We start from the raw sequence: 23,218 nt of genomic DNA, 5'->3' as shown, positions 1-23,218 counted from the left end.
TCTCCATCTTTATACATTTCCTAAATAATTCAAAAGGCATTATGTAATGTCTCTTAAATCAGGAAATAATGCATATCCATTTCCCTTTAAGATGATGGACCCTTCATAATTATAATAGCAAGGGCATAAAATTTCAGAACAAGATAGCAGAATGCTTCTAAAAATATAAATTCCTATAAGAGACAAATAATTTATTTTAAATGTTTTAATACCACCAATTTCTCAACATGGCTTCCTCCTTAACATCTTCCAACAGAAGAAAAGTTGTGGAACATTTTCAAATTAAAGATGGAATGCAAATGAAATCAACCTATAATCAAAACTTCCAGCGACTTCTCTTCACATTAGAAAGAAGTTCTAACCACTTTCAATGACATCTGATTACCTCTACACCGCCAGCTTGCAATGTTCTAGAGTCACTGGCACTATTTCCTCAGGTCCTCACGTGGCTGGCTCCTTCACTTCTCAACACTCTCACCTCCTCACTGAGGCCTTCTCCAAGTTTCATCTGTAGACTGCTGCCACTTCTACCCTGTCCCTCCCATATACACTATAACATCTCCCTCCTCCTCTGGAACTCTTACCAATATATTTTTTAAAAATTATTGATTTCTTTACTTCTACTCCCCTACGAGAAAATAAACATAATGAAGAAACTTTGTCTTATTGACCATAGTGTCCCCAATAGCTACACAGTGGGAGCTTGTAAGTCAGTGCTCCATAAGTGTTTGCTGAATGGATTAATAAATGACTGACTGACAGAATGTGAAGCACATACTATATTCATTGATTAAATAAATGCTCACAATTCCTAGCTAGGGAATATTTTGTCAGGCAGAATCGTTCAGAACAAGAAACGTCCCATTTACAGCATCTATCATGTCTCTTCTCTTACTGAGAATCAATATTATAAAGAGGTATACAAAAATGAAGGTAATTAAATAAAAGAAAGGTTGGCATTATATAAATTACTTGAAGAATGAATTCAGGAAGTCACTTCAGGGTACACACTGACTGATACTCTAACTCTCTCCTCCCATAATCTTGCTTCTGCCATTCAGTGAGCTAACAAATATATATTGAGCATTAAGCACTTTATTTCTAAATATACATACTAAGTTCATTTGGACATAAATTAGTTTCATAGTCTCTGAATACATTATAGTAGAAACTTCTTTGTCTTCAGTTAGAAAAACATGAATTTGAATCCAAGTTACTAATTTTGTCAACTTGGAGCAGTTATTTAATATCAATAATTCTAAGATTAAAGTCATACTTGGAAACAGTATGGCAAATAATTAGGTTTCACTGTTAATTTTCCTATAGAGGACAGGAATTGAAAGGTGGAACAAATCATACAAAACACATCAAATATGTTTGTTCCAATAGACACTGTTAAACACTGAATTCACATGGTCACTGGAGACCAATAGGTCACAAGTAGAGCAAACAAAATTAATATAACCATGACTGGGTTTGAAAAGGGTAAAATCACATCCCTGACTGGTGTGGCTCAGTTGGTTGGGCATTGGCCCATGAAATGCAAGGTCAGCAGTTTGATTACTGGTCAGGGTACATGCCTGGATTGTAGAACAGGTCCCTGGTTGGGGGCATGTGAGAGGCAACTGATCGATGTTTCTCTCATACATGGATACCTTTATTCCTCTTTTTTCCCCTCCCTTCTCCTCCCTCTAAAAATAAATAAATTCTTTTTTTAAAAAAATGGATTAAGTCGCATCCCTCAAACACAGTAGACATTTAGTTATAATCTGTTGAAATAATAAAGCAATGAACAATTTCAAGTCACAAAAATTTCAGGGTTATAATTTCTTAAACGTTTCTTATTTTTAAGATTTTACTTATTTATTTTTAGAGGAGAATGGGGGGACAAAGAGAAGGAGAGAAACATCGATGTGCAAGAGATGGTTGCCTCTTGCACGACACCAAGTGGGGACCTGGACTGCAACCCAGGCATGTGCCCTGACTGGGAATCGAACTGGCAACCTTTTGGTTCACAGGCCAGCACGCAATCCACTGAGACACACCAGCCAGGCAAACATTTCTTAATTCATAAGAAATAGGGTAGTAATGATGTTAAATCAAGATGTTCCTGGATTATAGCCATCATTCTATCTTTTAATCATTGCACCACCTTAAGCAAGTTACTTAACCTCTGTAAGCCTCAATTAAAATTGGGTCATTCACAGTTTAAGTTTCAATTTGAACTTCAAACATTTCTCATTATTCTTAAAGTAAAAAAATTCTTATTATACTTTATTGTGTCCTATATCTACTGATTGTTGATCTCAAACCATACTCTTTCTCTCTGTCCTCTAGCTACATTGACTGGCCTTCTATTCTTTCCTTCAAAGTATTATATCCTTACCTAACTACCTATGTAGTTACCTTTATTGGAGTTCTTTATTTCTTCTTATGGCTTCTAGTTACCAATTAGCACCCTTTCATTTCAGCCTAAAGAACTTCCTTTAGCATTTCTTGTTAAGCCAGATCTACTGGCAACAAATTCCTTGTCTTAAATATGCTCAAAGAAGTAAAGGAAACCACGGACAAAGAACAAAAGGAAACCAGCAATATAAAAACAAAATAAAATATCAATAAAAAGATATTAATTAAAAAAGGAACTAAATGGAAATTTGACCTACAAAGTACAGAAAGTGAAGTAAAAAAAAAGTCACTACAGGGGTTCAGCAACAAACTTGAGTGGGTATTAAAAAGAACCAGCAAACCTGAAGACAGGTCAATTGAAATTATCTGGTCTGAAGAGCACAAAGAAAAAAGAATAAAGTGAACAGAGCCTATGGGATCCATGGGATACACTCAGGAGTACTATACATATGCTTTATGGCTATCTCAAAAGAAGAAAGAAGGGGACAGAAGTGATCTTTGAAGAAATAATGACTACACACTTCCCAAATTTGGGGAAAACCATGAATGTGTTCATCCAACAAAATCAATGTACTCCAAACAGGATAAACTCAAAAGAGAATCATATTAAGACACATTATAGTCAAAGTGCTGAAAGACAAAGATAGAAACTTGGAAGCAGCAAGAGATAAACAGCTTGTCATGTACAAAATGAAATTAGTAGCCAATTTCTCCTTAGAAAGCATGGAGGTCAGAAGGCAAGTGGGTTTACATATTAAAAGTGGTAAAATAAAAACAACTGTCGACAAGGATTTTATATCTGTCAAAACTATAGTTTTAAAATGAAGAAGTAATTAAGACATTTCCCGATAAATGAAATGAGATAAATATTAATAACACCTAGCACCATGGATGACATAAAGAGAAGCCATACAGCAGATAGTCAAGCCCTATGTCAAAAGGCCTGGGTTTGAACCCTGAACTTCACTGATTAATAACCATGTGAACCGGGCCAAACTGCTTTACCTCTCTATAGCTCAGTTTTGCCAACTGTAAAATGAGGATAATAATACCTCCCTCAAGAAGTTAGGATGATGAAATAAGTTAAAACAATAAACTCATGACTAGTGCCCAGTACCTGAATGTTGACTATCATCATCATCATCTTTATAGAGTTTCTCCCCTTGAACTTCCCATATTTCTATGAAACGAATACTAAATCTTAAGAAAATATGACACAATAGTAATTTTTGGTAGAATTATGAATTAGGAAAGTCACAAAGCATATTTTATGACTAATAATGATGCTGAGTTAAATTTCTGTCACCACCTTTAGCAAATCCTCTTTTATCAGAGGTGCCAAGCAAAATACAGTAATTGGAGAATGTACTTTTTTTCTCAATGCTCAGCCTTTGACAAAGACACTTACGTTTCTATGGCACAGATTTATGTTTTTTACATCAACAATCAGCCCAGCACTACCTGGGACAATTTCAAACAAAATTATTTAGGATTAAATATCTGGTCATTATATGTACATCTGTGTCATATAATATTTTTAAATTGTTTCTTTTAACTGTAAACCATATATTACAATTGGCTTACATGTCTCTCAAGTCTTTTTAATTTCTAACTACTCCTATGTCAATCTACTGAAGAAAACAGGTCTTTTGCCTTACAGAACTTCCCAGTCTGGACTTTCCTTATTTTATCCTCTTGTTATCATTTAATATGTCTCTCTGTCCCTACTATAGTTCTTATAAATTAGGCTCATTCATATCCAAAGGCTTGTTCTTCCTTCCTTTCTTTTTTTTTAAAATATGGATGGAGACATTCATGGTACTAGTGTGTAGCAAAATACATGTCTTTCTTACATAAAACAGGAAAGATAAATAAAGTTGTTAGAAAAATTAAGTAAGTTACAATTGGTAAAATGCTTAAATTAGTACCTGGCACAAAGCAAGCACTCCACAAACATTAGTTCTTATTATTACAGTGCATGTAGAGAATCAGTAGGATTTGATGTCAGAATAGATGAGAGTTTTTGAAGAAGTAGTTGAAGATAACTAATATTTTTAGCTTTAGTAGCAAGTAGATGTTCATATCACTAACCAGTATAGAAAACATGTAAAGAGAGTAAGGTTTTAGGAAATTGGAAGAAAATGAGTTCAAGTTTAGACATACTGAATTTAGTATCTGTGGCATAGCACAGTCAGGTACCAATGTCACATACAGAGCTGGAAATATAAGTTCTAAGTTTTAAAAAGAGGTCTGTGGCAGAACATAAAGATTGAATGATAAGAGGAAAAGGAGCTCAGTGAAGGAATCAGTCATCATAAAAGGCTACAAGACCACTTGAAGAATGAATTGGTATTGAATAAAGAGAGTTAACTACTTCAAGAAAATGAAATGATGTACTGTATGTAAAAAGATATACAGACAAAAGCATCAGTATATGTTGGCTATAGAAGTGGTATGTCTAAAAAAAACAGTCTATGTGTTAGAAAGTAGAGGGAAATGAAGTTATGTAGACAGGACATGGCTACCTTTGAATGACCATGAATAGGTAATTCAATTTAAATGGAAAATAAGAAGACACTGAAGAAGTTAGCAAGACAAGTGACGCCATGCTATGGCAACATCATACAAAAATATACCATAATAGAGTTGGAAAATTGGAAAATGTGTTTAAATTTATGCCAGTTTTACTTCCATCTAATCTAAACAAAACACTGCATAGGTACTGCGGCTTCAGGCACTGACCCAAAGGTAGGAGCTAGTGTCTTTAGCACTTTTCCATACCCATTTTCCCTACCATTCTTCTCTAGTGACTCTTCCACTAAGGAAGCCAGTACTCTGATGCTGCCATAATGTGTAAAACTACATTTTCTGTCATTGTGCCCTGTTTTGTTTCCTGAAGCATTCTGGTTACATTTCCACATTCCATTCTGGCCTGCCATGAAATCTTTCATTCCCCCGTTGTCACTCTACACACCCTCTGATTATCAAAAAAAAGCCTTAAAAAATACGATAAAATTTCTCTCTGGCTTTTAAAAGATGTTAGACTTAACAAACTGTTTTTCCAAAAAATATTAAAACATAAATACAAAGATTGTCTATATATAAATTTACATTTCTGATAATTACTGCTTCTGTACTTAATAAACAATTAAAACAGGATTAAAGCAGATTTGAGTAAATAATTTACTCAAAAACTTTACCTATTATTTAAAAGTATTTTTCAAAAATGCTATAAAATATCATTATTATAATTGAGAATTTACTGGTTAGAATTTTATAATATGGAAGATCAAGGCATTAAAGATTTTCATTAACACATTTCCTTATACACAGTAGAACTTAACACTTTAAAATTAAAAAGTAAAAGTATCAGTTATTTTTTCAACAACTCTCCACATTTGGAAGACTTTATAAATCATTTAAATATCAATAAAAGTTTTAATTTTTTTATTATTGATTTTAAGGGAGAGAGAGAGTAACAGACAAACATCAATATGTTGTTCTACGTATCCATGCATTGATTGGTTGTTTCTTGTATGTGCCCTGACCAGGGATCAAACCTACAACCTTGGTGTATCAGGACAATTGCTCCAACCAACTAAGCTGCCCATCCTGGGCAATAAAAATTTTAAGTGAGAAACCAAAGAATCCTTTCAAGACTGTTTTCAGTCTAGCCTTAAAAAGTGATTACAGTATCAAATAACCTTATTTTTATAATTTTTCTAATGTGGAAGCATTGTAAATGTTTAGTAAAAACAAAAACTAAAAAAAGGTGATGTTCCAATTATAATTCACACTAAAATAAGTTAATAAAATTTCAGTTATAAATTAAATTTTTCATTTTAAATGTATTTAAAGCAATATTTTTAAAGTACTTAGTAACAAAAAGTGTGAGATGTGATTCATTGAAAATATAATGGTCAATTAGCTATTGCAAAAATAGTATTTTAAAATTAGAAATATTTTCTAACTCAATTATCATTTTCAGAGAAAACAAAACATCCTTAAAAACTTAATTATCATTTTGTTCTTACTGTGATCAATGTGGTCAGTCTTGCGACATCACTGTTGAGAAAGCTGCAATAGGAAAACAGAAATAGAATTCAGCTGAATCATACTTGAGTAGGTAATTTCATGAACTAAAATATTTGTTTAGAATTTGTCTTTCTGTATGTCATAAGTCACACTTAAACTAATATAAAGTTGCCAGGATAAGTACAATTAGCACAATACAAATAAACTAATTAAATGCTTGAAGTTTATTTATAGGTCATTATTATAGTATGATAGATTATGTATTGTTTATAATCAGCAACACCCAGTGTTAACATAATATATCAGTAAATAAATGATAGGACATTTGAGTTTTATTTGTTTTCAACTATTTACAAGAAGAGAATTACAGTATCTTAAACATACTACAGAAGACAGGTATTGTTTGTACCTTTTCTTCCATTATTAGATTAGCAGCTCACTTTATGGCCAGAATGTGATCTACTTATTATCAATTAATAGGAAAAACTGCTTCCTGGCAATCCTTATGAATAGCGACAAAACTATTAAAACTTGAAAATATAGCCCTAGCTGGTGTGACTCTGGATTGAGTGATAGCCTGCGAACTGAACAACTGCTGGTTCGATTCCCAGCCAGGGTACATGCCTGGATTGCGGTCCAGGTTCTCTCAGTAGGGAGCGCATGAGAGGCAACCACACATTGATGTTTCTCTCTCCCTTTCTTTCTCTCTCCCATCCTATCTCTCTAAAAAATAAACACATAAAAAATCTTTTTTAAAAAAGAAAGAAAATACAATTGGGAAGAAACTATACACTATAAACCCAAGGAAAGTTAAGGTTCAAGTATTTCCTGGGTTCTCACTCACCAGGGATGCAAATAAAGAAACCTTTATTTGGGATAGTAAGGGAGTTCAGTGTAACTATAGGCTACTCAGAAGGAGATGTTTCCCAACAACAGGTAGAAGTTGCCATTTAGAATAGTCCAAGATTTGTAAAACAGTCATATAAAAAAAGTACAATTCAAACTAAGAGTGTGGATGAGTTCACCAAGGGAATGAATATGGACAGAAAAAATACCCAGCAGAAACTGGGGGAGATCTATAATAAATAAAGCTCATGGGAAATAAGAGAAGTGTTCATGGTATTTATTTAGTCCAAGAAATAGAGAAGTTGAAAATACACTGATTGAAGGCAAAAAGAAAGATTTCTATGGAGGACAATGCCTTACATGACACACAGAGGGGTCGGAGAAGATAAGACTGGAAATTTACTCTCACTACCCATGCCCCCACTGTATCAAATCAGTTGGGAAGGCTACACAGATAAAACACATTACTCTCTATATCCAAAGATGTGTCTTTAAGAAACTGCTTCCTAGCATTATGCTCTTAACACAAAAAAAATCAGTGGTGGTAAAGTGTTAAACAAAAAGTTTTCTGAAAGAAGCAATTATACTTTCTCTAAAATTCTGTAATTTAAATAGGTATTAATTTTTAAAATTCTTACATTCAAACATTTGTTTGAATTGTAACAAAAATAAATTTACTTCTGCAACTAAAATAAAATTACTTCTACAACTAAACAGACAAAAGTAAATGTTCCATTTTATATTTTATTTTGAGGGAAAAACACAAGATAGTTAAAATAATCAACAGTTTAAAAATACATACTTCATTTAAAGCCCTTAAGTTTACAGTACAAAAAAAACTGGTAAAGGCATTCTTTCATCATGGTAGCAATTTTTGCAACGATTTACTGGGTACTTGCAATTCAGGTGAAAAAAAGTACATGAAATTAAAATGACACTAGAGGTTAAAAGCAGACAAAAGTTAAGCCTCCTCATAAAAATCTTAAGTGATTTTTACATGAAAGGTAATTCTTAAACGTCATCTAGAAATTAGGAAATATAGTCCAGTTATACAAAGTAATACTACATTTTATGAAAATATAGTTCAACTAATATATTGGTTATATACTATTTCTCTACAAATCACTATTTCAGTAAATGTGAACAGAGAAAATCTCAACTCTATTTAGTCACAGAAAGCATCTACCATTGCTGAACTGTGTGTGTGTGGGGGGGGATCTTAAGTCATGGTATACAATTATGTGAGTCTTTTACCAGTAATCAACATGTAAGTCTCTTTAGGTTTTCTCCTCCTCTGCCAGAAAACAGAAAAAGTCTCTCCATATATAATCAATTTTAGCATACAAATCTTAACCTTCACTTGACAACACTACGTAAGTTTCAAAATATAGAAAGTAAGGATATTTATCCCTATCTAGCTTATTGAAGATTGAAAAATAAATAAAGGAGCAGAAAAAATAAATCTACCTCCTTTTTCTCACCTCACTCAATCTGAACATAGAAAGATATGCTAGAGTTCCAACCACTATGGAGACACAGGTAGAGACTCTTCCTTGCACAACCAAGAAAGGATAACTAGTTTGAAATCAATAAACAACCAAAAGCCCCAGAAAATCAAACTGCATGGAACTCCGACAACAAAGGAATTAAAGAAAAAGTCAATCGGAACAACCAGACAGGTAAGGTGGCTGACCACGAAGGTCACCTCAGAAAAACCTCCCTGACACTATGGACATTGGAGGCGGAGCTGGCTGTCAAGCTCAGCAGACTGTGCAGGAGGGGCTGACTTAAGGGGACTTAAAAGGTGGCCGTGGGCTACACGGTTGGAGAAGCTCCCAGTCTCACAAGAGAGTCTGTTGAAAGGTGCGCTAGAGACAAGCAGCCTAGCGGGACTACTCCCTCTCTGGCCCCTCCCCCAAAGGCAGCACAGCCCAGAGAGTTGCCCGGCCCTGGTGAATACCTGAGGCCCCACCAGCCATCCACAAGAGTTCAGCTGAGACAAGAAAAATAAATATAGCCTAAGTGAAAGAACAGAGTAAAGCCTCAAAAAGAGAGCTAAGCGAGGAGGAGATCACCAACATATCTGATAAAGAATTTAAAGCCCTGGTAATCAAAATGCTCAAAGGTCTGATTGAGCTTGGTAGAAAAATGAAAAAACAAATGAAGGATACCCAAAGTGATATAAAGCAGAAAATTCAGGGAACCAACAGTGACAGGAAGGAAACCAGGACTCAAAGCAACAATCTGAAACAAAAGGAAAAATAAACATCCATCCAAAACAAAATGAAGAAACAAGAATTTGAAAAAGTGAAGACTCTTACAAACCTTTAGGACAACCTGAAATGTTCCACTATCTGAATTATAGGGGTGCCAGAAGGAGAAGAGGAAGACCAAGAAATTGAAACCTTATTTGAACAAATAATGAAGGAAAAATTCCCCAATCTGGCAAAGGAAATAGACTTCCAGGAAGTCCAGGAAGCTGACAGAGTCTCAAAGAAGTTGGACCCAAAGAAGAACACACCAAGGCACATCATCATTAAATTACTCAAGATTAAATATAAAGAGAGAATCGTAAAAGCAGCAAGAGGAAAGGAGAGAGTTACCTACAAAGGAGTTCCCATTAGACTACTAGTTGATTTCTCAAAAGAAACCTTACAGGCAAGAAGGGACTGGAAAGAAGTATTTGAAGTCACAAAAGGCAAGGACCTACATCCAAGATTACTCTATCTAGCAAAGCTTTCACTTAGAATGGAAGGGCAGATAAAGTGCTTCCCAGATAAGGTCAAGTTAAAGGAGTTCATCATCACCAAGCTATTATTACATAAAATGTTAAAGGAACTTATCTAAGAAAAAGAAAATAAGAAATATGAACAGTAAATTGACAACAAACTCACAACTGTCAACAAATGAACCTAAAAAAGAAAAACAATGAAAACAAAAACTAAGCAAACAAGAAGAACACGAACAGAATCAGAGAAATGGACATCACCTGGAGGGATTTCAGTGGGGAGGGGGAATGGAGGAATAGGGGAGGAAAGGTGCAGGGAAGAAGCAGCATGGTTAGTAGGCATAAGGTAGACTGGGAGAGATAAAAATTGGTATGGGAAACAGAGGACTCAAAGAACTTATATGTACAACCCATAGATGTGAACTAAGGAGGGGTGTTGCTGGAAGGTTGGGGGACAGGATGCAGGGGAGATAGAGGGAAAATTGGGAAAACTGTAATAGCGTAATCAATAAAAATATTAAAAAAAGAAAGATATGCTAATTAATTCTAAAATTTATTTAAAATAATAGTCACTAAAATATGTAATCATTCATTTACATATCAATTTAATGTTTTCTCTGTTTTCTATGCTCTTTTCAAGGTGTGGTCTTATAATAAAAATTATTTTTAAAATCTGCATATGAAAAATAATCTCATAAATCATATGCTACTTATAGATATTTCAGTGCTGCAATCTTGAATCATACAATGGAAAGTAAGTGTCTATCATTCTCTTTTTAAAGTACAAAAACTACATATAATTTGGCATATACTTTTAAGGCTTTATAAAAAAAAAATCTACGCATGTGTCTACCATCATCTAGTTATTGCCAATTTTAACCATGTTTTTAATTACTATTACTTGGGGAAATTGAGAAGGAAAAAAGCAAGGGCTTTGATAAGCAATACTTCTTTGGGAGAGAACGAGCACACTTGCATAGGGAACTGTTTCGTGTAGCGTGGGAATGCAGCCCAGCTCCCACTAGGAAAAGCCAGTGGGAAGTGAGGCCCACCCAGCACATAGGAACCACACCCACAGATAGGTTCTCCAGTGGGAAATCAGGCCTGCATTCTACCTAGGGTGCTATGAGACTTGCTTTTGCTAAAACTCCCTCACCCTGAATTGAGGCAGCAAAAGCTTACTGTAACTTCCTAAAATCTGAGCTAAACCTCCCAAGTATGGAGTGTAACCAGTTCAACCACTTTTCCCCTTGATCTGTAACATGCTTCTCTTTGAAGTCATTACCAACATTCTTTCCTTTGTTATATGTAAAAGGTAATCACCTACAGTGAACCTGCGTGTAGTAAATGAGGACCATCCTAGATGTAATGTACCCAGAAAAGCAAAAAAAGCCTGTCCAGGCAGGGGTTAGGGCTCCTATTCTAAGTGATAGCTTTGCTGAATAGAGTAATCTTGGATGTAGGTCCTTGCCTTTCATGACTTGGCATACTTCTTTCCAGCCCTTTCTTGCCTGTAAGGTTTCTTTTGAGAAATCAACTAGTAGTCTAATGGGAACTCCTTTGTAGATAGTGGTCTCCTTTTCTCTTGCTGCTTTTAAGATTCTCTCCTCATCTTTAACCTTGAGTAATGTAATTATAGTGTGCCTGGTTGTGTGCTTCCTTGGGTCCAGCTTCTTTTGGGACTAAGCTTCCTGGACTTTCTGGAAATCTATTTCCTTTGCCAGATTGGGGAAGTTCTCCATTATGTTCTCAAGTAAGTTTTCAATTTCTTGGTCTTCCTCTTCTCCTTCATGCACCCCTATGATTCAGATGTTGGAATGTTTAAAGTTGTCCTGGGGGTTTCCTAAATCTCTCCTTGTTTTTTTTTTTTTTTAATTCTTTCTTCATTTTGTTCTGGTTGAATGTTTATTTCTTCCTTCTGCTCCAAATTGTTGATTTGAGTCCCGGTTTCCTTCCCTTCACTGTTGGTTCCCTGTATATTTTCCTTTATTTCACTTTTCATAGCCTTCACTTTTTCCTGTTTTTTGACCATACTCAACCATTTCTGTGAGCATCCTGATTACCACTGTTTTGAACAGTGCATCTGATAGGATGGCTATTTCTTTGCCACTTACTTGTATTTTTTCTGGAGCTTTGACCTGCTCTTTCATTTGGGTCATAATTCTTTGTCCTGGCACTCCAGTTTAGTTGTAAGGGTTGGAGCCTTAGGTATTTACCACGGTGGGGCAAACCACATTGCTGCATTGTGGTGTTGTGAGGGAGGGGTCCAAGAGGGTACAGTGCCACTTGATCAGCTCTCTGCCGGCTTTTACTCACTTCTCCCGCTACCCATAAACAAACTGGGCCCTTCTGGAGCTGATTCTCAGGTGGGTGGGTTTGTGTACATCTAGGACCCTGTGGGTCTCTCCAACAAACTCTCCTGTGAGGCTGGGTGTTTCTGCCACTGCCATAAACCCCACAGGTTTTTCCAGCTAGAAGATTTGAGGCTTTATTGCCCTGCACTGGAATTCCAGGTTGTGTGGTCTGTCTTGTTCCCTAGTTGTTCCTCCTGGTTTATCTGTACACAAATGTGAGATGACCTGCTCCGTGAGCCACTGCCTTGCCATGTGTCCTCTCCACCCCCAATGCCCATCTCCACCCTCCTACAAGTCTGAATGAATATTTCTTCTTAAACTCCTTGGTTGTTGGACTTCCATACAGTTAGATTTTGTGGCAGTTCTGGTTGTTTTTTGTTTTTAAATTTGTTGTTGCCTTTCTTTTGGTTTTGCAAGGAGGCAAATTATATATACAAACGCCTCCATCTTGACTGGAAGTTCCTCGCAAAGAGTTTTATATATTCACCAACTCAAAGCCATCAATTTGCTTCTGAATGTAACTTTGACTAAGATCATCAAGATCATCAATGCCAAGGTTCTATATACCCACACTATTTGGCTTTGGAGACCTCACCAGGCTTTCTGGTAGGTTACATGGCCACCAATTCAATACTAGCTGCTGTTGACTAATTCAACACCTGTGGTTAGACTAATAATCATAACACCATTATCTATACTACTGATATTTATTAAGTTAGAAAACGATGACTCTACATACAGTCTCCCAACACAAGTCTAAAAATAAAGTAAATGACAGTTTCTCATTTTAAATCACTTAATTTGTCATATCATCATCTAAAACAAAGTGAGGCACACAAGAATGCTTTCCTTAATTACTAAAGAAAACCAAAAGCAAAAACAAAACCAAAAAGCATGTACAATCTTTTAAAACCTTAAAAAGATGATTTACCAGGATCCTCCTTTTTATCAACCTCTCCACAGTAAAACTCTCTCCAATGAAATAAACTCACTGTCAGCAATATTACTACTTAGGTAAAACTACATATAAACAGATGGCATTTAAAAAGCACTTCTTCTATTGGCAATGATTTCACATTTCTTATAAAATAAATTTACATTTCCATAAACTACTAAAATGTATCAATAATTTCACTAATCTTACTGCAAAAAGCTGTCATCCCCTCAAAATGCATGAGTCTTTATTTGTACACTTGTCCTTATTGTTCTGTGTGACTAAAACTTCTATAGAAGAGAATTCCCATAGGAAAACACAAAAATTTAGACAAGCAACATAAGCCATATAACATGAAGTATAGCAAGAGCTCAGATGGTAATTTCCTACTCTGTTGATAATAAAAACTATGCAAACAAAGCACAACTGTCTATTAGACTTGGTAAATTATTTAAAAGATTTTATTCATTTACTTTCAGAGAAAGAGGAATAAAAGGAGAAAGAAAAGGAGAGAAATATCAATGTGAGAATGAAACATCGATCCAGTGCCTCTGGCACATACCTTGACCATGAACTAAACCTGCAATCCAAGCATGAGCCCTGAGCAGGAACTCAACTACTGACCTTTCGCTTTGTGGGACAACATCCAACCAACTGAACCACACTGGTCAGGGCTGGCTTGGTACATTTTTTAAATAATTTAAGTCTCCATAAGCTGTGTCTCTTCCCAAACTTCATTACCCTATTCTTTCAAAAATGAATTAGCACTTTTCAACATCTTTGCTTACTAAGTTCATAGGTTTCTGCTTTGGAACCATAAATGGGCAACCAGTAGAGGAAGAAGGTGGTAGCACAATCAACGTATGTTGAAACATTCTTGGGGTTAATATATACACAATATCCAAAAATGAACTAATCTTTTGGATGAAGTAATAAAGAGCTCCATTTGAGAAAAATCATAAATTGTTTTAGCCGTACTTTCATTTTTCTGACTATAAGTTCTTAAGAAATTCAACTCAAATTGAAGGAACACAGAAGTAAAGCTTTTAGGAATTACTATTAACTAAGTTAAAATGATCTGAACATAAAATATGAGAAAATTTTAATTTTTATCAAAATTAGAGTCCATCTTAGTCCTGCAAACAAATGCCACATCAATCAATCATTTGGTACTTATGACACAGCCTTTAAAGACCATCTCACTTGAACAAGACAGCAATAAAAAAAATAAGCTCATAATTTTATAAAGGTTTCATGTTCCATAGCTACAAGGCACATGAAATTATTCCAATTCAAACCCTCAAAGATCCAATTCAGACTATGGAATGAAGACTGGTGAGGCAATTAAGCAATTTAACAATACACTGTGAAAAAAACATTTAGTTAGATCCAATAACTAAAGCTGCCATCGCCAATAACAAATACTAGGTTTCAAATAATATATATTTTACTCTATTCTATTAAAAGAACTTTACCATGAATATTTAGGGATATTAAATAATATTAACCACTATTTTTTCATAGGATTCTTAGGATGACTTCATCATAAAGAAGAAATGCTGTCTAATATTTTCTACAAATGACTATATAACCATGGTCCTTATTCAGAATTTTGACACATATTCATTATGTACCTTAGATAATATCTCTTAGTACTTAAGTTTTCCATACCATAATTTTGTATTTCACAGGGATATTGTGTTTAGCTAACTATGCTTATAAAAATTTTTGAGGTACACAGATGACAGGTGGAAGGCATAGGTACAATTAATTGCTATGTACCTGATGAAAAAAATGCCACTTAAAAGCATTAAAATCAGCACAGATGAATCTCAAAGACACTATGCTAAGTGAAATAAGTATGTGCTATAGACAATGTTTTTGTCCTGTGCCTGTAATTCTCATGTTGAAATCTAATCCCTGATGTGATGATATCTAAACTCAGGGTCTTTGGGGATTATTAGGTCATAAAGGCAGAGCCCTCTTGAATCGGATTAGTGCCTTTATAAAACACATTCCAGAGAACATCTTGCCCCTTCCACCATGTGACAGCATAGCACAAAGAAGACCATCTCTGAACCAGAAAGCAGGCTCTACCCACAAACCAATTCTGTCAACACCTTAATCTTGAACTTCCAAGCCTCCAGAAGTGTCAACAAAAAGGTTCTATTGTTTATGAACTACAACCCATGATATTTGCTTATACCAGCCTGAACAAACTAAAATAGCCAGTCACAAGAGGACAAATACAATATGACTCTTGGAAGTCTAGTCAAGATGTTGATGTAGGCAGACATCACTTGCCCCTTTGCACAAACACATCAACATTACAACTAAAATATAGGACAACCATCACTGAAAAATGTCAGAAATTGAGTTAAATAGAAGTCTGACAACTGAGGAATTGAAGAAACCACATCTATCCAGGCTAGTAGAAGGGGTGTGGATATGGAACAGGCTAGCCCCACACCCACATGGATAAGAATTCAGGCAGGATATCAAGGGAGGAAGATTCCCAGACCTGTACCAGGCCCCCCAGCACAGGATTCCAGTGCCAGGAAGGTAAGTCCCCACAACTTCTGGTTGCAAAAAGCAGTGGGGACTGAGATGGTGAAGGAGGTTGCTGAAGCCCTAAGCAGTTCCTCTAGGGGAACCCACACAGACTCACCTACTCAGACTCACTCCAAGTTCCAACACTGTAGTGGCAGCTTGAAAGGCATCAGTGGTATACAAGGAGAAACTGAGGTGTCTGGTACCAAGGCCAGCAGAGCCCACTGTCCCTCTGCTGAGCCCTCTTCCTACACAGCTCGGCTGGTGCCAAATCTGAGACTCCATCAACCTGGCTAACACTGTTTCACCTGCCTGGAAATCCCTAGAGACTTTGCCTCACCCATAAGTTGGGTCCAACTTCTGGACCCACCCAAGCAGCTTATCCATGTGAATGGCTGGTCTTAGCTCATATTGCATAACTTCCTAAATCCTCTCAAACAAGGAATGGCTGGCCTCAGTGAGCCTACAGGCCTGGCACTAGCAACAACCAGCCTGAATTCACAGCTTGGCTTCACGTGGGAATCTCCAAGCCCGGCACAAGTAGCAGCCATTTCAGATTGCTTTACAGCTCAGGCAGGGTGGCCCAGGGCAAAACACAGGTGGGGGCTGACCTCGGCCTGCACCACTGGGGAAACCCCAGGGCCAGCACAACCAGTGCACAGCACAGATCACATCGGAGCACCATTACCATGCACCTGTACAGATGATCCTCCACGGAGGGCAGAGGGTGGTGATCAGTGGTCACAGCTGGACTGGCCTGGGTAAATTCTTCCCATTGAACTGCCAACAGCAACCAAGGCTCAACTACAACAGGAGGGTGTACTCAGCCCACACAAAGGCTGCACCTCAAATACTCAGTTTGGGTGATAGGGGAGGTTATGTGACTGGACCTTACAGGACACTTACTACATGAGGCCACACTACCAAGACATGAAGTCAAATCAGCTCTATCTAATACGAAGAAACAAACACAGGGAGGCTGCTAAAACAAGGAGCCAAAGAAACATGGCCTAAATGAAAAAACTGATCAAAACTCCAGAAAAAGAGCTAAATGAAATGGAGATAAGCAATCTATCAGATGCATAGTTTAAAACACTGGTTATAAGGATGCTCAAGGAACTTAGTGAGGACCTCAACATCATAAAACAGATCCAGTCAGAAATGAAGGATACACTAATTGAATTAAAGAACAATTTACAAGGAAACAACAGTAGAGTGGATGAAGCTGAGAATCAAATCAATGATGTGGAAGATAAGGAAGCAAAAAGAACCAATCAGAACAACAAGAAGAAAAAATCCAAAAAAAGAGGATATTATAAGCAGCCTCTGGGACAATTTCAAGTGTTCCAACACTGACCTCACAGGGGTGCCAGAAGGAGAAGAGAAAGAACAAGAAATTGGAAATCTATCTGAAAAAATTGTGAAAAAAAACTTCCCAATTTGGTGAAGGAAACAGACATGCAAGTCCAGGAAGCACAGAGAGTCTCAATTATTATGGATGCAAAGAGGTCCACTCCAAAACACATCATTATTAAAAGACCAAAGGTTAAAGATAAAGAGAGACTGTTAAAAGGAAGAGAAAAGAAGTTAGTTATCGGAAGGTTGACATATGAGAGAGGGTAGGGGGAGAACGGGTGAAGAAGTGAGGGAATTAAGAGGTACAATAGGCAGTTAAAAAATAGCCACAGGGATATAAAGTACAGTATAGGAAACAGAGTAGCCAAAGAACTTACACCCATGATGTGAACATGGTGGGGAGACTGGCTGAGGGAGTGGGGGGGGGGTGCTGAGTGGAGAGGGGCAAAGGGGGGAAAATCAAGACAACCGTAATAGCATAATCAATAAAATAAAATTTAAAAATATAATTCTTATATTATAATATGAGGCACTTATATGAGGTACCTCAAGTAGTCAAATTCATAAGACTGAAAGTAGAATAGAGATCGAGACCTGGCCATTGTGGCTCAGTTGATTGGAACATAGTCCTGTAAATCAAAAGGTAGGGGGGTTCGACTCCCAGTTAGGGCAAGTGCCTAGGTTGCAGGTTCAGTCCCCATTCAAGGACCTAATGGGAGCCAACCAATCAATATTTTTTTCACATATTTCTCTCTCTAGAATATACATATTCTAGATATATGTAAATATATATAGGGGGTTCTTTTTTTTAAAGAGTAGTGATTACCAGAAGCTGGGGGAGGAGAGAATGGGGAATTACTATTTAATGGGTACAGAGAACTTAATGCCACTTAACTGTATACTTTAAAATGGTTAACATAGTAAATTTATTATGCATATTTTAACACCATAATAAAAATTTAACAAGTGTGAAAATCAGAATATAAATAACAAATCAACATTAATTTTTTTAATCACTAATTCACTCATAAAATGTTAACCAAATCAAGGAATTCATTTGTTCATTCATTCAGTAACTCTAAAGTGGCTTCTATGTGGCAGGTACCATGCTAGATCTGAAAATATGGCAAAAAAAAAAGACAGTCTCTGTCTTCACAGAAATTATGCAGAAATAGTAGTGGCTAAAAAACAATAAAAAAGTACAAAAATTCTATCTTTCTCATAGTGTTAAGTACTACAAAAAAGGAGGGTAAGGAGATGGAATGATGGCAATGAAGGCTTTCTCAGAGAAGATAACTGTCCTGGGACCAAGAATAAAGTAAGAAGAAACACTTGAGACACAGAGAATAATAGTAAGTGCCAATGCCCTGAGGTGCAAAGGCTTAGTGTTTTCAGGAAGAAAAAAAAAAAAAAAAAACAATGACAAAAAGGCACAAGACTGCTGTACAGTAAGTTAAAAGACAGGGGTAGAAGAATTAGATAGGCATAGATGATGGAGGGCCTGGAAAGTACCAGTAATATTTTGGACGTTATTCCAGCAATGTTGAAAGTCATATGTGATACTTTTAATAAGGGAATGATGTGATCTGATTAGAAAAGACACTCTAGTCATTGTATTCCGAATAGTCTTGGAAATAAGGAAAGAGGAAAAGAATCAAAATACAGAAACCATTTTAGAAACACTTACAGTAATTCAGGTGGAAATGACAGATGGCAATCACATGCTGGTTGGATATTTGGTTGCTGAAGAACTAAACAGGAAAAGAAAGCATCATAGTCAAGGATGATTCCAAGATTTTGAACTGATCAATTGGGTCAGTAATGCTATTAAAGACTGGGATGGAGACACTGTGGTATGAATAGCTTTGGTGTTGGTGCTGGTAATTATATTAAAAAATCAAGCCCTGGCTGGTTTGGCTCAGTGGATTGAATGCTGGTCTGTGAACTGGAAGGTTACAGGTTTGATTCCCGCTCAGGGCACATGCCTGGGTTGTGGGCCAGGATCCCAGCTGGGGTGTGTGAGAGGCAACCAATCAATCTTGCACATATTTGTCTCCCTTTCTCTTTCCCTTCCTCTCTCTCTAAAAATAAATAAAATCTTTAAAAAATAAAAAATTTAGACCATTAAAAATCAAGAACTTGGTTTTGGCAAGGATAAATACCTAAGTGAAGAGTTTCGGGAAAAATGACATGATCAATTGTGACAACTGCTACTGGAATAACACTTGACCTTAAGGCTGAGACATGACCATTGGATTTATTGAGGCAAATTTCACTGGTGCCCAAGAAAAGAATGTTGTTAGAGGAGTGGTGAAGACAAAAGCATGAATAGGATAAGTAAGCCAAACAAAGTCTGATGAGGATATATAACTGTATATATGAACAATGCTTTCAAGCAGTTTTGTTATAAAGGTTTGTGGCAAAATGACACTGTACCTGGAGGGGAATATCAGGTCTTAAAAGGTTTTTGTATTAAAACAGGGGAATTGTAGAACATGTTTATATGCTGATGAGATAATATAGAGAAGGAAAAAAGTATGGGGAAAATTACAGAAGGAAAATCAATGATTATTAAAGATCTAATAAATGCATGTCTTCCCTTGCTGCTAGAAATGCAAAGAAAATATAAGACATATAACTAATTTAAGGATATATGGAAACTATATTGAAAATCGTAAAGAAAAATGCTATATACAGATAATTAAATTAAAAATCCTTTACTAAAAATATTTTATAAGAGGCTGCCATGTTAAATATTATGCAAAGCAATGTTGATGTATTTCATGACGTGACAGCAGCATCCCTCTGAGCTGCACACGTGCAGCTGCACAGTGGTAAGAACGATGCCAGGACAGCTTTCATCTCATCACGCACAGTGGGGCTCAGACAGGATCGGAGTTAGACAAAGAGTAAAGCTAGCAATTTTAAAAAAACACCTCCACTGAACTTTCCCATTTCCCTCCTCTGTACTGACCCATTTTCACTTTTGAATTTCTAGAACCCTACTCTTTTATAACTCATCACTTCAATCAAAAGAGAAAGCAATTCATGTTTCAATCATTTACACAAATGTTCATTTCCAAAGTTCCCTCTCTCTCCTTATTACTTTCTACCATGTTCCCTTGCCCCCTTAAAAAGGTAAAATTAGATGGTTAAAAAGAATGTGAAAGACATAAAGACAACTGACTAATTACATATGAATGCAAACTAATTTATATAAGTTAGGCATTTTGCATTTTAAGCTTTTTTCCCTTTTACTTATAAGATACTTTACCCTCTGTATATCTTTATATACTGTCCCACTCTAAAATAAGATATGAGGTAATATACTAAGGTACATAATATACAAAAAAAAAATAAATTGACAGTGAGTAAAATAATATCAGGTCAAAAATGAGATTAGTTTCAAAACTGCATGCCACAAGGCCCAGGTACCTTCTGTTATTGTAGGATGAAATATATAACTTCGAGTTTCCTTATAACCACAGCAAAGAAGAAATGATTGTCATATGTAGCTTTTGTTTGTTTATATTATGTACAATATTCATGAAGTGAAAATAAATCAATCATTTTCTTAAAAGAAGCACTGCCCTATTTGTTACTGAGACTGAGGAAAGTTGTCCTACTGAATTGTCAAAAATATGCCAGCAATAAACAATTAGTTCTGAAGGACTACAAGACGAGACACTCCAAAAATGAATTATCTTCTAGAGGGTGAGCTCCTTGTAGTACAGGCTTCCCCCAGTAGATGAGTGTTCTAAGAACCCATCTGTATCAGTGTACCAGCTGGCACTGTGAGAGGTTTTGTTGGGCTTCAGTGAATTTTGTTTTTAAGATTCTTTCAACATGTTTGACCATTTCGAGATGGGTAATTTAAGAGCACAAGTGCCCATTCTACCCACTCAGGGCAGTTAGGCAGATTTTGACCAAAATCAGCACAACCCCCATGTCTTGCCCTCCCTATTCACCAGACCTCCTCCTGAGAGACTTTTCTTTTGTTTCCCAGGGGACAAAAAAAAAATCTTCAAAGGGAAACATTTTGCTTCTGTGAAAGAGGTGAAAAATAAAACCCAGCAAAAACACTAAAAGACAACAAAATCAATGAGTTCAAAACTGTTGGAGCAGTGGAAAAAATGTCCCAATAGGTGTATTGCGTCAAATGGAGAGTACTTTGAAGTAGACTGAAGTTTAAAAATGTAAGAATAAATACACAATTTTACAAATAAATTAGTTATTTGGGGGGCCCCCTCATACTTATTTCACATCCCTAACTGGTCAGTGGCATAATACATAAGCATTTCAGTCACTAAAAAATATAGTTCAAGTATTTCATACATAACTCTAATTCAAGGATAAGATATGAAATATGCAGAGGAATATTCTATGTGTTTCATGTATTCCTCCCCCAAATACTATAATTTTAGAAATCACAAAAAATTTTTTGAGATGAAACTCATAAAATTCACCACTTTAGGGTACAAAATTCAGTGGTTTTAGTGTATTCACAATGCTGTGCAAACATCTTTACTATTACTTTCAGAACATTTTCATCAGCCCAACAAGAAACACCAACTAAGCAGTCATTACCATTCTCTTCCCCATTTTCCCTTCCAGCCCCTGGCAACCACTAATCTACTTTCTGTCTTTATGAAGTTGCCTATTCTGGACATTTCATGCAAATGGAATCATATAATATATGAACTTTTGTGTGTGCCTTCTTTAACTTAACATGAAGTGTTCAAAATTCATCCATATTGTAGCATATATCAGTACTTCACTCTTTTTTATAGCTGAATAATATTCCATGGTTTGCACATTTTACTTATCCATTCATTAGTTGATAGACATTTCACTTGTTTACAACTTTTGGCTATGATGAATAACAATATGAACATTCATGTCAAGTTTATGTTTGGGCATAAATTTTCAGTTCCCTTAGATAGACATGTAGGAATGGAAGTTTTGGGTCATACAGTACATCTATGTTTAAGTATCAAATTTTCCCAAAGTGACTTCATATAAATAACATTCCCACAAAATTTCCACTTTTTCACATTCTTGCCAACACTTACTATTTTTCCATTGTTTTGTTTTTATCTAATCATCTTAGTAGATACGAAATATTATCTCATTTGTGGTTTTGATGTATATTTCCTAATAGCTATATGATGTTGAGTAGGTTATAGCACTCATTGCCATTTTATATCTTCTTTGGAGAAATATTCAAATATTTGCCCATTGTAATTGGGTTATTATTTTGTTCTAAAATCCTGTTCACAGTGAATCTTTAAAAACTGTCATCTACTACCAGTTTTCAGCTTAAGAGTGACAAAAGAGGAGATTATGATTTGTGCACATGAAGATGGTAGATCAAAACTACTTGGAGGCAGGAAAGAAATCTCCACCTTATAAGGACCTGTTGTATAGTACTAACAGCAAATACTAATCCTTCCACTGCCTATGAATTCTCTTCCTCCTCACCAAAAGATGTATTGCCTACTAAAAGAACAGTTGATATCTATAATGGGGCACATTGTTTTAACACTGAGCAAAAACTGGCAATGGTCAAATAATCAGAAAAAGAGGTAGATATTAAAAACAGCTTGGAGCACTGCAAAAGAAACTAACAAAATAAATGGGTTACAGCTTAACAAAGTAAAAATATATAATATCTGCATGCTCACTGAGTCCTTCATAGAGACTGAACAGTTAAAAAAAATTAAAAGTGGGCCAAGATGGAGGCGTAGGTAGACACACTGTGGCTCCTCACACAACCAAATTAAGGACAACAAAAATTTAGAAACAAACAAAAAAACCAACCAGAACTGACAGAAAGTTGAACTGTACAGAAGTCCGACAACCAAGGAGTTAGACACATTCATCCAGTCTGGTAGGAGGGGCAGAGTTGGGCGCCAGGCCGAGAGGGGTCGCCGTGAAGGCTTACAGACCCTGGTGCACAAGGCAGCAGCTGATGGACTCCGGGGTGCAGGAGGCGGCAGGCAGACCCTG

At 36.1% G+C, this 23,218-nt stretch overlaps 1 protein-coding gene across 2 annotated transcripts in view; it reads right to left on the bottom strand.

Annotated features, from left to right (window-relative positions):
* The window catches only part of BAZ2B (bromodomain adjacent to zinc finger domain 2B), a 364,968-nt gene that overhangs the window by 200,467 nt on the left and 141,283 nt on the right, over window positions 1-23,218 (bottom strand). The window contains exons 5-6 of one of the 2 annotated variants that reach the window (XM_045821977.1): window positions 18,897-18,960; window positions 6,441-6,483 (exon numbers count right to left, since the gene is read on the bottom strand). The gene's annotated coding sequence lies outside the window, so the exon portion shown is untranslated. The remainder of the gene's footprint in view (window positions 1-6,440; window positions 6,484-18,896; window positions 18,961-23,218) is intronic. The other variant, XM_045821942.1, reaches the window with a different exon arrangement.

This window comes from Phyllostomus hastatus, unplaced genomic scaffold (genome assembly GCF_019186645.2).
Source record: "Phyllostomus hastatus isolate PE091 unplaced genomic scaffold, TTU_PhHast_1.1 phas_contig_1, whole genome shotgun sequence".
Lineage (NCBI taxonomy): Eukaryota > Metazoa > Chordata > Mammalia > Chiroptera > Phyllostomidae > Phyllostomus > Phyllostomus hastatus.
Note: the sequence above shows the minus strand (reverse complement) of the source record. Positions and strands in the feature narration are given on the sequence as shown.